Source organism: Sorex fumeus, unplaced genomic scaffold, assembly GCF_029834395.1.
Source record: "Sorex fumeus unplaced genomic scaffold, SorFum_2.1 ptg000039l, whole genome shotgun sequence".
NCBI classification, from domain to species: Eukaryota; Metazoa; Chordata; class Mammalia; order Eulipotyphla; family Soricidae; genus Sorex; species Sorex fumeus.
Genome location: NW_026606096.1, coordinates 21,533,968 through 21,545,973, shown reverse-complemented (window position 1 = coordinate 21,545,973; position 12,006 = coordinate 21,533,968).

Below are 12,006 nucleotides of genomic sequence, written 5' to 3'. Positions count from 1 at the left end.
GTATTTTGTGTTATAGAAGCTTCTCAAAGAAACTAGAACAAGGGCTGGAGAGACAATACAGAGGGTACGGTGCTTGCCTTGTATCACCTGACCTGAATTCAACCCCCAGCATTCCACTTCGTACCCCTAGCACCACCAGCAGTAATTCCTGAGTGCAGAGCCAGGAGTGACCCCTGAGCATTGTCAGCATTGCCAAGCAAGCCACAAAAAGAAAAAAAAAGAAACTAGAACAATGATTGATACCTGAATGTAAAATAGGGCTAAGGTTACACTGCGTGGACTAAGGGACAATTCATCACCTACCTTGTCATATAAAAAGTTGTATTTGCTTTTGTTTCGGCTTTATTTGTTTGTTTGTTTGTTTTGGGTCACACCTGTGGTGCTAAGGCCATACACCTAACTCAGGGTCACCTGGCAGTGCTCAAGATACCACATGTGTTGCCAGGGATTGAACCTGTGTTTGTGTCGTGCAAGAACCAGCCTCACCCTCTTGCTGTACTCTTCCAGCTCTGTACTACCTTTCAACTTTTCCATAGGGAAAAACTACATAAACAATGAAACTAAAATGCCAAGTTTTGAAAGAAACAAACATTTATGTTTGTTGAACTAAAGCTTTGATTCATCAAAGAAATCACATTTTCAGTAGATTGTTTTAGTCACATATTTTCAATAAGAGGAGTTACAGACATACACACACACAAACACAAAGGCCTGAGTTCAATCTTTGCCAGAAATATCAGCCAAATGCTGATTTCTTTCTTTGGAAGCCCAGCCCTTTCAAAGCCAATCATCTGGATTCTTTTGATAAATTTCTTCCATGACATTAGCTTCCTAGCAACTCAGAAATGGTTTGGGATCAATAAAGTGATATTTCTTATATTTTCCTAATCAATACGCTTCTTCTTTTATTAGGGTCAGAGAGATAGCACAGAGGTTATAAGGCAATTGCCTTGGATGTAGCTGACCCTGGCTCAACCAAGCTCTGCACAGGGACCTCTGAGTACTGCTAGCAGACATCCCTGAGCACAGAGGCCGGACTAAGGCCTGAGCACAGCTGGGTGTGGCCAATCCCTCACCTCCAAAATAAAATTCTTCCTTTATTCATCTAATTACAGAAAACAATTTTTTAAATGTAGTGTGATTATCTATACTGAGCCAGGGCCAGTGTTAGGTTTGAAATGTACACAAACAAAAATACATGGGCCAGCCCTCTATGAGTACAGAGTCAATTAGAAAGGCATGATTAGAGTGTAATGTAAAAAGTGTTATAATAACAGTCCAGAGAAGTTGCTATGTGAGCATGGAGCAAGAAACCTTAATTGACCTGTTAGAGGAAGGAGGAGGCAATGAATCAAAAATAATGATAACTAATTGTTAAAAATTGATAACAGCAACAAGAGCAAGACCAATAGTGATCACATATCAAGCAAGTGTTAAATATAATCATTATATTTATAGCAGGGTAGAGGAGGCAGGCTAATACAGATTACCTGGGCGGAAGCTGCCAGGTATGTCAATACAAATATTGGCTCAAAACATTACTGCAGGTCTACCTAGCTAGTTTTTGCCATTGCCACAAACACCCTTTGCGATTGCTTCTCATATGATATCCAGATAATATTGTCTCCATTTTAAATAGGCCCTGAGGATGGTAGAAAGTAGGTGAGTTGCCTGAGGATAACCTGCTAGTGTGTGGTGGCAAGGCCAAATCTAGGTTAGAACCCAGTTGTCTTGGACTCTTGCTTCATCTAGTATGTAATACCACCTGCCTACAGAATTTGCTTATAAGGTCTTGAAGGAACAGAAGGAACTTCACAGGTGAATCTGAAGAAAAGAGAATTCTAAGCAGGAGGTGCAGATGCAAAGGATCAGGAAATCCAAGAGTTTGGCAAATTCTCACAGGCCCAATTGTTAGGCATGATTGGAGTAGAAGTTATGTGTGGGTGGAAATTTGTGGGAGAGAAAACTAAACAGGTATACCCAGATCAGAACACTTAGGGCCTTTGAATATTGTACTTGGCTTTGGACTGCATGGATTAAGTGTTTGAAAGCAATGGGAGAACTTTAGGCTTTGGAATGACACAGTAGACTTGATTTGTTCAAAAGACCATTTTGGGGGGGGGGGGGTAGAAAGATAATATAGTAGGTAAGGTAATTTCCTTGCATGAAGCTAACCGACTTGATCCCTGACACTACTGAGAGTGATCCTTGAGTAAGGAGTAAGTAAGTAAGCCCGGAGTAAGTCATGAGCACAGCTGGGTGTGACCCCAAAGCAAACAAAAACGAACAAGCAAACAAATATGAAAGGAAAGAAAAGAAAAAGAAACAATAAAAGAGTATTCTGTGCAACTTTCCAAACGGTTTCTAACAGAAGGGAATTCATCAGGACAAAGAGCCTTCTTTGAGTGAGTTTCTTGTTGCATAAAAACATTGTCCTAGGATCAACATGACTAAATGGAACACCTTTTCTGCAAAAGCACAAAAGCATCATGTTCATTTTGTTTTGCTTTGCTTTTTTGGCCACACTCTATGATGCTCAGGACTTAACCTCAGTGCTATCTCTCCAAGCCCCCAGTATGTTCCTTTGATTTTGGGTTTTTTTTGGGGGGGGTGTCACACTAGACTGTGCTGGCTTACACCTAGCTCTGCTCTCAGGCATCCTCCTGGCAGAGGTCAGCGGACTGTACAGAATGCTGAGAATTAAACTTGGGTTGACCATGTGTAAGACCACAGCCTTATTCACTGTACTATCTCCTGAGTCCCAACAAATTATTTTACAAAAGGTTGAAAAGGTACAATATATGCTCATCAGAGCAATGACCACTTTTGCTACTTCTATGAGAATATTCTAGAAGAATAACTCTAAACTTCCAATGTTCCTTCCTCGGGGGCTTGGGGAATAGGTTGAAGACCCTTGGGACAGTTTAGGGAGGAGAATATCTAAAATAGTTCAGTGGTAGTTAAGGGGTGGGGAGGGTTGGATGTGCAAGTGGACAGCATTTATTAAGTGAGTGAACTTGGTTTGAAAGAGAGCATGTGAGTCAAAACTGATTCCTGGTTGTGCCAAGCAACTGGGTAGATGGTGATGTCATTCTCTGATACAGACATACTTGGTGGGAAGACTTTGGAAGAATGATTTTGAATGAAGTTTAATAATGAAGATTTTTACATTTAAATGTCAAATTATTTCAGAATATTTTCTTTAAAAGACTATATTATTAATTGACTTACTTCTGTCCCTTGTATTTCTGGCCTTTTCATTTTGTTCCGTTGGTCTCTGTGTCTAGAAAATTGATTTATCTAATGGAGCATACTGTCATAAATGTGGCTATATGAAAGTCTTGGAACAGGATTGTATGAGTCTTTTAGCTTTGTTTTTTCTCTAACCACAAGCGTTTTGCCTTTCTATATAAATTTTAGAATTAGAATATCAATAACTGAAAAAATTTGCATTTTTTAAAATTGAGATTTCATTGATTCAATAAGTAAAATTGGAAACAACTGACATTGTAATAATATTATCTTCTGCTTTTTGAATACCATATAGATACCCATTCTACTTAAAAATTTTTATTTCTTAAGATATGTATTTCTGGGCCGTAGAGATAGAACAAGGGTTCAGACACTTACTGACTGACTCCAATTCAATCCCAGCACCACATGTGATCCCCTGAGCACCACCAGGAGTGATCCCTGAGCACAGCTGGGTGTGGTCCCAAACAACAACAACAACAACAACAAAATTAAAAAAATGTTTTCTTGGAAGGCCAGAGATATAGTACAGTAGGTAAGGCACTAACTTTATAAGCACTAGTCATACTCAATCCTTGGCACCCCATATGGTCCATAAGACCCACCAGGAGTGATTTTTTTTTATTAGTGAGACATCATGAGGTACAGTTGTAGACTTACAAATTTTTGTGCTTGGGTTTCAGTTATACAATGATCAAATACCCATCCCTCCACCAGCGCCCATTTCCCACCACCACGGATCCCAGTATTCCTCCCACCCCACCCCCCTTAGCCCCCCCATCCCACCCTGCCTCTGTGGCAGGGCATTCCCTTTTGTTCTCTCTCTCTTATTGGGTATTGTGGTTCGCAAAAGAGGCAATGGGTGACAATCATGTTTGGTCTATAGTTTACTTTCAGCATGCTTCTCCCATCCTGGGAGGATCCTCCCAACACCTTTATTTGGTGTTCCCTTCTCTATCTGAGCTCCCTTTCCCCCTAGCATGTGTCGCAGGAGTGATTTTTGAGTACAGAGCCAAGAATAAGCCTGAGCACCGAAGAGTTGGAATGCCCCCTTCCAAGAATATCCCCCCACCCCCCCCAAAAAACAAAATCTTTGACCTTCTAAATGGTCATCAGAAGGTCTCTGGGTGGGCATGGGGGGGCGTCCCTCTAAAAGATTCTCAGCCAACCAGGCGAATAGTTTGACATGAGGACCCAGAAATATGGTCCTGATTAAAATTTTATATTTCTTCTGTACCGGGGAGAGAGTTTAGCAGCAAAGCACATGACTGGCATGCGCAAGGCCCTGAATTCAATCCCTGGCAGTGCATGGCCTCTGAAGTGCTGATGCAGAGTGTCACACTGGAGTCTCTGAGCACCATTCACCCCTGCACCCCTCTGGGAATGACTCATTCCTCTGATGTGAGTGTCACAGGACTCTGCATCCAGCTCTCACATACATCCATTCAGATCAAACCTACTAAATTGGCAGGCTCTGTTGACCACATGCAAAATAAGCATCTTACCTGCTGTGGTCAACTATGACCAATCTCCTGTGTGCACAAGTCTGAAGTTCTCGAGTTTGGTCTGTGCTGGAGTTTCAACTATTGTCACATTTCTCAGCCAAGAAACAGAAGAAGAAACAGGGCTGTGAATAAAAAGTTACTTAACTACCAACAGATAGTCATTTACAATCTTTGGTTTGGTTTTGGTGTGGTTTTTGGGTCACAGGCAGCGTGCTCAGAGATTACTCTTGGCTCTGCATCCAAAGCGCTTCTGAAGACCATCTGCCTTGCTAGGGAGAGAATCTGGGTTGGCCACACGCAAGACAAGCATCTTACCGGCTGTACTATGTTCGGGTCCCATATACTCAATTTTGAGGATTATATTAACCCAGTAAGAAAGGTATTAATTCGTAATTGTATTTAATAGTGTTGAAACCTAAGGCTCAGGGAGGTTGGGTTCTTTCCTCCAAGTCACAGAGAATTTCAAATTTAGGACTGTTGATATGTAATGTCAAGGTTTTACCATTTTTTGTCATTTTACCACTTACAATTCCATTTGCCAATTCTGCTGAAAAGACATGCATGTATTGTTTTCTGTGAGGGTAAATGAAATAAAGTTTTATCAATCCTATCACCTGCTCTGTTCCTGTCGCATTGATAGATCTGTTTGTGGGGTGCCTGGCCAGGTTGGGGTGGAGTCCCATGGGTTCACGTTGGTCTTTAACTAGACTTAATTATCTCTGGACTCTTAACAGACAGGTATGATGACACAGCTCATTCCACCCAGGTGAGATAAGCCTAAGGTGGAATTGAATTCTGTTTCCATGTCTTACCAGCATTTATCACTAGTCCTATTTATGTTATGTGGTAGCAAAAGGCTGACCCAAGAAAAACACAGCAGATGGACACATTTTTTTCATCAAGGCCCACCTGGATGGTTCTATTTTCTCCTGAGCCATAGTTTAGGCATTCACCTGCCCTTGTATCTCATCACATACAATGTTCAGTGTGCTCCCTTCTCTCTCCCATTTGTTTAGGCGTCCATAGGCCCTTCTCTGGACACATTTTGCCGTTTTCTGTACCCTGCTTCAACGTCCATAAAAGCCATGCATTTTCCTCCTTTGACTTCCCTCCTTTCCATTTCGGTCATGGTCACGGTCCTCCCGTTGTTCATCGATTTGCTCGAGCGGGCCCAGTAACGTCTCCATTGGAGACTTTGTTGTTACTGTGTCTGGCATATCGAGTACGTCATGGTTAGCTTGCCAGGCTCTGGCGTGCGGGCGAGATACTCTCGGTAGCTTGCCGGGCTCTCCGAGAGGGGTGGAGGAATCGAACTCGGGTCGGCCATGTTGGCCGCTTGTAAGGCAAACGCCCTACCGCTGTGCTATGACTCCAGCCCTGTATCGTCCATTTCTGTATTGAAACATAATGGACCTTCTGAAAGTTAAAACTGGAATAACAATACAACCAGTTAGCCTCATTTTCTTAAGGGGCCTTTAGCGTGTGTTTCCCACGTCCTTGTTTGCCCTTCGCTTCCTTTGGCTAATTTAGATCTGCATGCTGAACACACAGGCGCTTTCTCTTTGTTTATGTACATATGGTGCCTAGCACTAGTCTTGAATTTAACAAATATTAAATAGTCATGACTTTAGAACGATTATTAGTATTGGCATTTAAAAATCACAGCTGGCTAAGCCTACAGTTGTTTCTTTTTTCACCAATGACCTTGTCTCATTGTGACAGTCCTCTTGGAGACAACCAGAACACACTTGTGTTTACCCTTCTGTGCCTCTTGGAGACCTGGGCTGGCAATAATTGTAGCTGCTCTGCTTCTGTGGAACACATCTACAAATTCTGCGCTGCCCACTAGTTTGCTTATGGATATAATTTTATGTTTGTTCACCTTCACATAACTGAACTAGCTTCAACACAGTTTTGTGCAATGCTTCATTATGATCTAGTTATCTTCCTGGGTTTATTTTGCACGTTTGAACTAGAAGATTTTTCCCTCCTCTTTGAGTTAGTAACATGAGCATTTTATGGTATTCAATGTTGGTTTTCAATATCATTGCATAAGTCTTCTTACATGTTTTATTAGTGGCCTTTATATTGCTAGATTTTATTTTATGTATTTTGGGTTTGGGGGTCATAAAATGTGGTGCGGAGGGGTTCCTGGTGGTTTCTCATATACCCTTCCTGATGATTTTGGTCAGGGGGAACAAACCCTGGTCTTATGCAGGCAAAGCTTGTGCTCTAAACTACTATGCTCTATCTCTGGACTTCTATAATTAGGATTCAAAATGAAACCTTTCATTTTACTTATCGTAAGGCTAAAAGAACTTTATCTCAAGATAAAGCCCCATTGGGGCTGGAGCGATAGCACAGCGGAGAGGGCGTTTGCATTGCACGCAGCCAACATGGCCAACACAGGTTCGATTCCCAGCATCCCATATGGTCCCCTGAGCACCGCCAGGAGAAATTCCTGAGTGCATGAGCCAGGAGTAATCCCTGAGCATCACCAGGTGTGACCCAAAAAGCAAAAAAAAAAAAAAAGACAAAGCCCCCTTAATCTGTATGTCCTACCTAAGTCCCTCTACAGGTTCTTTTAAAAATCAAGCACTGAAATGGGCACTGGTGGAGGGATGGGTATCTGATCATTGTATAATCAAACACAAGCACAAAAAATTGTAAATCTACAACTGTACCTCATGGTGTTTCACTAATAAAAAAAAATTTAAAAAAAAATCAAGCACTGAAGAGCTAGCACAAGGATTAAGCGCTTGCTTTGAATGTGATCAAGCCCAGTTCAATCCCCAGCATCACATATGATCCTCTGAGCACAAAATTGGGAATAAGTAAACTCTGAGTACTGCCAAGTATGACCCTCTATTTAAATAAATAAATAAATAAAATGAGCAGAGTATACTTCGTCCTCGAATTGCCTGTCTCCTAAGATTGGGATGTGTAATTTCTCTTCCTTTATGAGATTTTCTTTTTATCCCCTCTTTCATACTTCTCAAATAAAATTATTTATTTCATTAATAAAAAAATCAGCAGACTGATTTTTTTTAACCACAGTTCCAGAGGGCAATTTATAAAAATAAATGCCGACACTTAGCAACAATGAAATGAATTGATGGTTGATCCAAAGTTAAATAGTGCATTTCCTTTGGGAAAGGTCAGCATTAGCGTCTCACAATCAGGAAATAGGAAGTTACTTCTCTCAGACTAGACTGATACTTCAAGTGCAAACAGATCCGTGGACGAAAGAGGTCGGATCAGAGAGAGGGATAGACTAGTATATCTGGAGAGAAGAAGCATTTTGCTTATTAGCCTGTTTTTTTATCTGAAAGGCTATTTATTGTTCAAGACGGAATCCAGGTAGTAATGTTGATAAATTAGGGTAGACTAGAGAGAATGGATTTCTTTATTTAGAATCAGTTCCAAAATGCCTGACCATTTCTATGACATCTGCTTTAGCATGTTTTACTCAGGGGGCAGTGTCCTCAAAGCTGCATTTAACGATGCCTGTAAAAATCAAACCTTAGTCTGATTCTAATCATGCTTTTGATGCACTTCAATACCTTGTCTCTAGAGCCTGGGTGTGTGAGCACACTGGGTCTGTGCCTGGCTAGCTGTAACCGTACTCTCCACCAGGGACTCTCTGCTATGCTATTTGCAGGTGAATACATTATTTCCTTGCAAAGTGTGCTTGCTGAGAATGATATGGTGTTTAAACTACAGCCTCCCACTCTCCCGAGAGATTCAAGCAAACTTGACTACAGGGTAAAAATAACCACATGAAGCCATGTGAAAAAAATGTTTGGTGGGGGGGGGGAGGGGGAAGGATGTGAAGAATGGCTTCAATCGAATTGAACTTCTCTTTGCTCTGAAACTTACCTTCAGAGGGTCGTAAGAACCAGGGAAAATAATAACAAGCAGCCCTTAAGCCTCTTGTCTTTGCCAAACAGGGCTGTTTCCTGGATCCTTTCTATAATCCTGCTTGTGAGGTGAGTAAATCTAGCACTTGCCTGGCACAGGGCAGATGCATCACTGGCCAGGGAAGGTACATATTGGTTTTGATTCCCACTGGTATTCCCTGTACTGAGGCATGTTCCTCGCACACGGCACACAATAAATATTTATTGACCAAGTGGACAACAGGAACTCGATGTACTTTTTGAGAAAAAAGAATACTTTCTCTACCCATCTAACAATTTAGTAGCTATCAATTCCTACATCTTGAGCAAGAGTCCCAGGAATTTCTATTCTTTTTTCATTTTTTATAATTTTATTTATTGAATCACCATGAGAGCAGTTACAAAGCTTTTGGGTTTAAGTCTGGGTCATACAATGAAACACCCATACCTTCACCAGTGCCCATTCTCCACCCCCAACAACTCCAGTATACCCCCATCCCACACCCTCCCCCTACCTGTGGGGCAGATGATTTCCACATTACTCTCTCTCTACTTTGATTACATTCAATATTTTGACACCAGACCCACCATTATTATTTGGGATTTTACCCCAACACTCAGATCTACAGAAAAGGCAACAGTAAACAATTTGTTTTCTATTGCTGGTTATGAATAACATATGACACGTGGCTGCAGTAGTGGCCGTGTGATTTTGATATTCTGAAATTTTAACAATTAAGTCTGGAGGGATTTCTGCCCAAACCTGCTGGGTTCTGAGATTTGTTCCTGAGTCTCTGGGATCATGGTCATTAAGCAGCGTGATCAGGAGCCACGGAGGCCATTTGTGGGCAGTGGCTTGGGGTCTTGTTGGGATGGGAAGGAAAGGGCCAGCTCCACCCCCATCCCGTGAGGCCCCACGTGTCTTGTCACTGAGGGCCCAAACTTAACTGTCCAATGGCCTCTGGAGGATGGTAGCCACTGAACTGCCAAGGGGGAACAGGCGGAGGGACAGCACCCTTTCCCCCCTGGGGTGGTCCTGCGACAGTAATCTACTGCAGGGTCCAGACACATTTCTGCCAAAAGCCGCTGGGTTCCGAGATTTGTTTCTGAGTCTCAGGGATCATGGCCATTAACCGGCTTGATCATAGCTAGAGAGGCCATTTGTGGGCGGCGACTCGGGGTCTCGCTGGGGTGGGGAGAAAAGAACAGAATTTCTATTTTAAATCATTTAACTCACTTTAAAAATTGACTTCAATGCCTAGCTTACATGATATATCTAAGGATGTGTTAGAATTTGCTCAAGGGGGCCCAGTAACGTCTCCATTTTGAGACTTGTTGTTACTGTGTTTGGCATATTGAATACTTGCCCGATAGAAAATATCATAGTTTTTCCGTTACTAGTAGAATGACATTAAAAGTCAGATCTGGAGATGTATTGCTCTACTTACAACCCAAACATTCTGTCTCATAATATATCCTCTGTATTTTTTTTTCTTTTTAGGTAATATGATAGTGGAGACTGTATAAAAAAACTTTATGAGGCAGCATAAAAGATGGCTTGCTTTGATTATAGTTTGTTGGTGCAGTTTGGTTTAGGATAATTAGAAAATCGGTAAATCTGTCTAGAATTCTGTCATTTGTGTTGTACCTAGCAAACCATTAGTGCTCAAATGTTAATGCAACAGCAATCCATGCCAAATATCAGATGTCCTAGATGCTAACTGGTGATAAGCATTATTGACATACGTAGATAAGTAGGTTATTAATAGTGAGAACATTAGCTTTAATTAAGGTTAAATGATAGTTTAGAAGTTGTCGGTGAGTTAGTCATTTTGTTGCTGGATAAGACATACTATTATGCCTTACCTGAGGTCACTGATGAAAAAAAAATAGAACAAGTTGGGCTTGCACATAGAATTTAAGATTCCCTAGATGGAAAAATTTGGGGATCATTTGAGGTTATCACTGTTCACTGACCATGCTTTGAAGATCTCACCGAATCTCTTACCTGGAGGCTCACCGAATACCTTCAGAGTCATCAAGCTGCTGTCTTACCTCTTTCAAGTCTGATCTTCAAGGCTGGATAATGACCCCACAAATTGCTCAGGGGCAGCTTTTGTGAGATGCATGATGCATTTTGTATAAGCATGCTCTGTGTGTGTGTTTGAGGGGTGGATGGGTCTTTCTATGTGTGATGGAGCTCAGGAAGGAAAAGGGTTGCATGTTTCAGGCAAAAAACTAGTTGTACTTATGACACCATGTTCCAGTTAATTTATAGTTTTAAGTATTTATGATATGCTACCTGGATCACCTGTTAGCTAGCCCAAGGCCCTTCCAAAGTTAAAGGCAGGTCCGGAAGTAGGGCAAGTAATGTAACCTATTTATGTCTCTGGTTCCTCATCTGTAAACAGTATGCTAATGACTGTTCTACAAGCCTCAAAGGAGTGGGATGAAGAGAATGATTTAAATCATATGTTGTTTTGTTAAGGACATAGTCTAGGTACTTTGCAAGGAACTATGCATTCATACCTACTATTGGATGCTTTATTCATTTAGTTTTTTTGGCCACACTGGGCAGTGCATAGGGGCTATACCATGCTCTGTGCTTTGGGAGTTGAGTCCAGAAGTTGCTCCCGGAGGTGCTTGGGGGAACATGTAGCACTGGGAATCAAACTGGGTTTGGCAGCATGCAACATCAGTGCTATGGTTCTGGCCGCTAATGGATAGTTTTATTTTATATATTGGGTCACACCTACCTGTATTCAAGGGCCATTTCTAGCTCTGTGCTCAGGAGTAAGCCCTGACAGTGCTCTGGGGACCGTAAGTGATGCCAGGGATTTGAACTTGGGTCTGCAGGATGCAAAGGAAGCAAGTGTTTTTCAACTCCTGTGCTGTCTTTCTGGCTCCTTATGCATAGTTTTCTGCAGGGGAGTCACCTGAGCAGAAGAGGAGATTCACTCTGGTTGCAGCACTAGGAAGCTGATTGCTAGAGGCAGGGTCAAACAGGGCGCGGAAAAGGTTATTTGCAAAGGTTGGGCCAAAGCTACTGCTGACTGGGCTCAGGGTGAGAGCAGGAGAGGTGGTGGTAGAAGTTACAGTGTAGATCTGGTCCTCTGAAGAGTAAGCCGACAGGTTTACTGTTATTTGTGGGGATGAGAGAAAGGAGGGGAGGAAGACTCCGAGGTTTTTCACCCAGGGAGCGGGGCAGGTGTCGATGGCATTCATGGGAGTGGGGAAGATAGCAGAAAGGACACATTTAAAGAGCTGGAGTCTGTTTTGCACATGCTAATTTTGAAATGTCTATTAGACACCAGATGGAGGTGTCAGGTATATTTTTTCACTTCATTGAA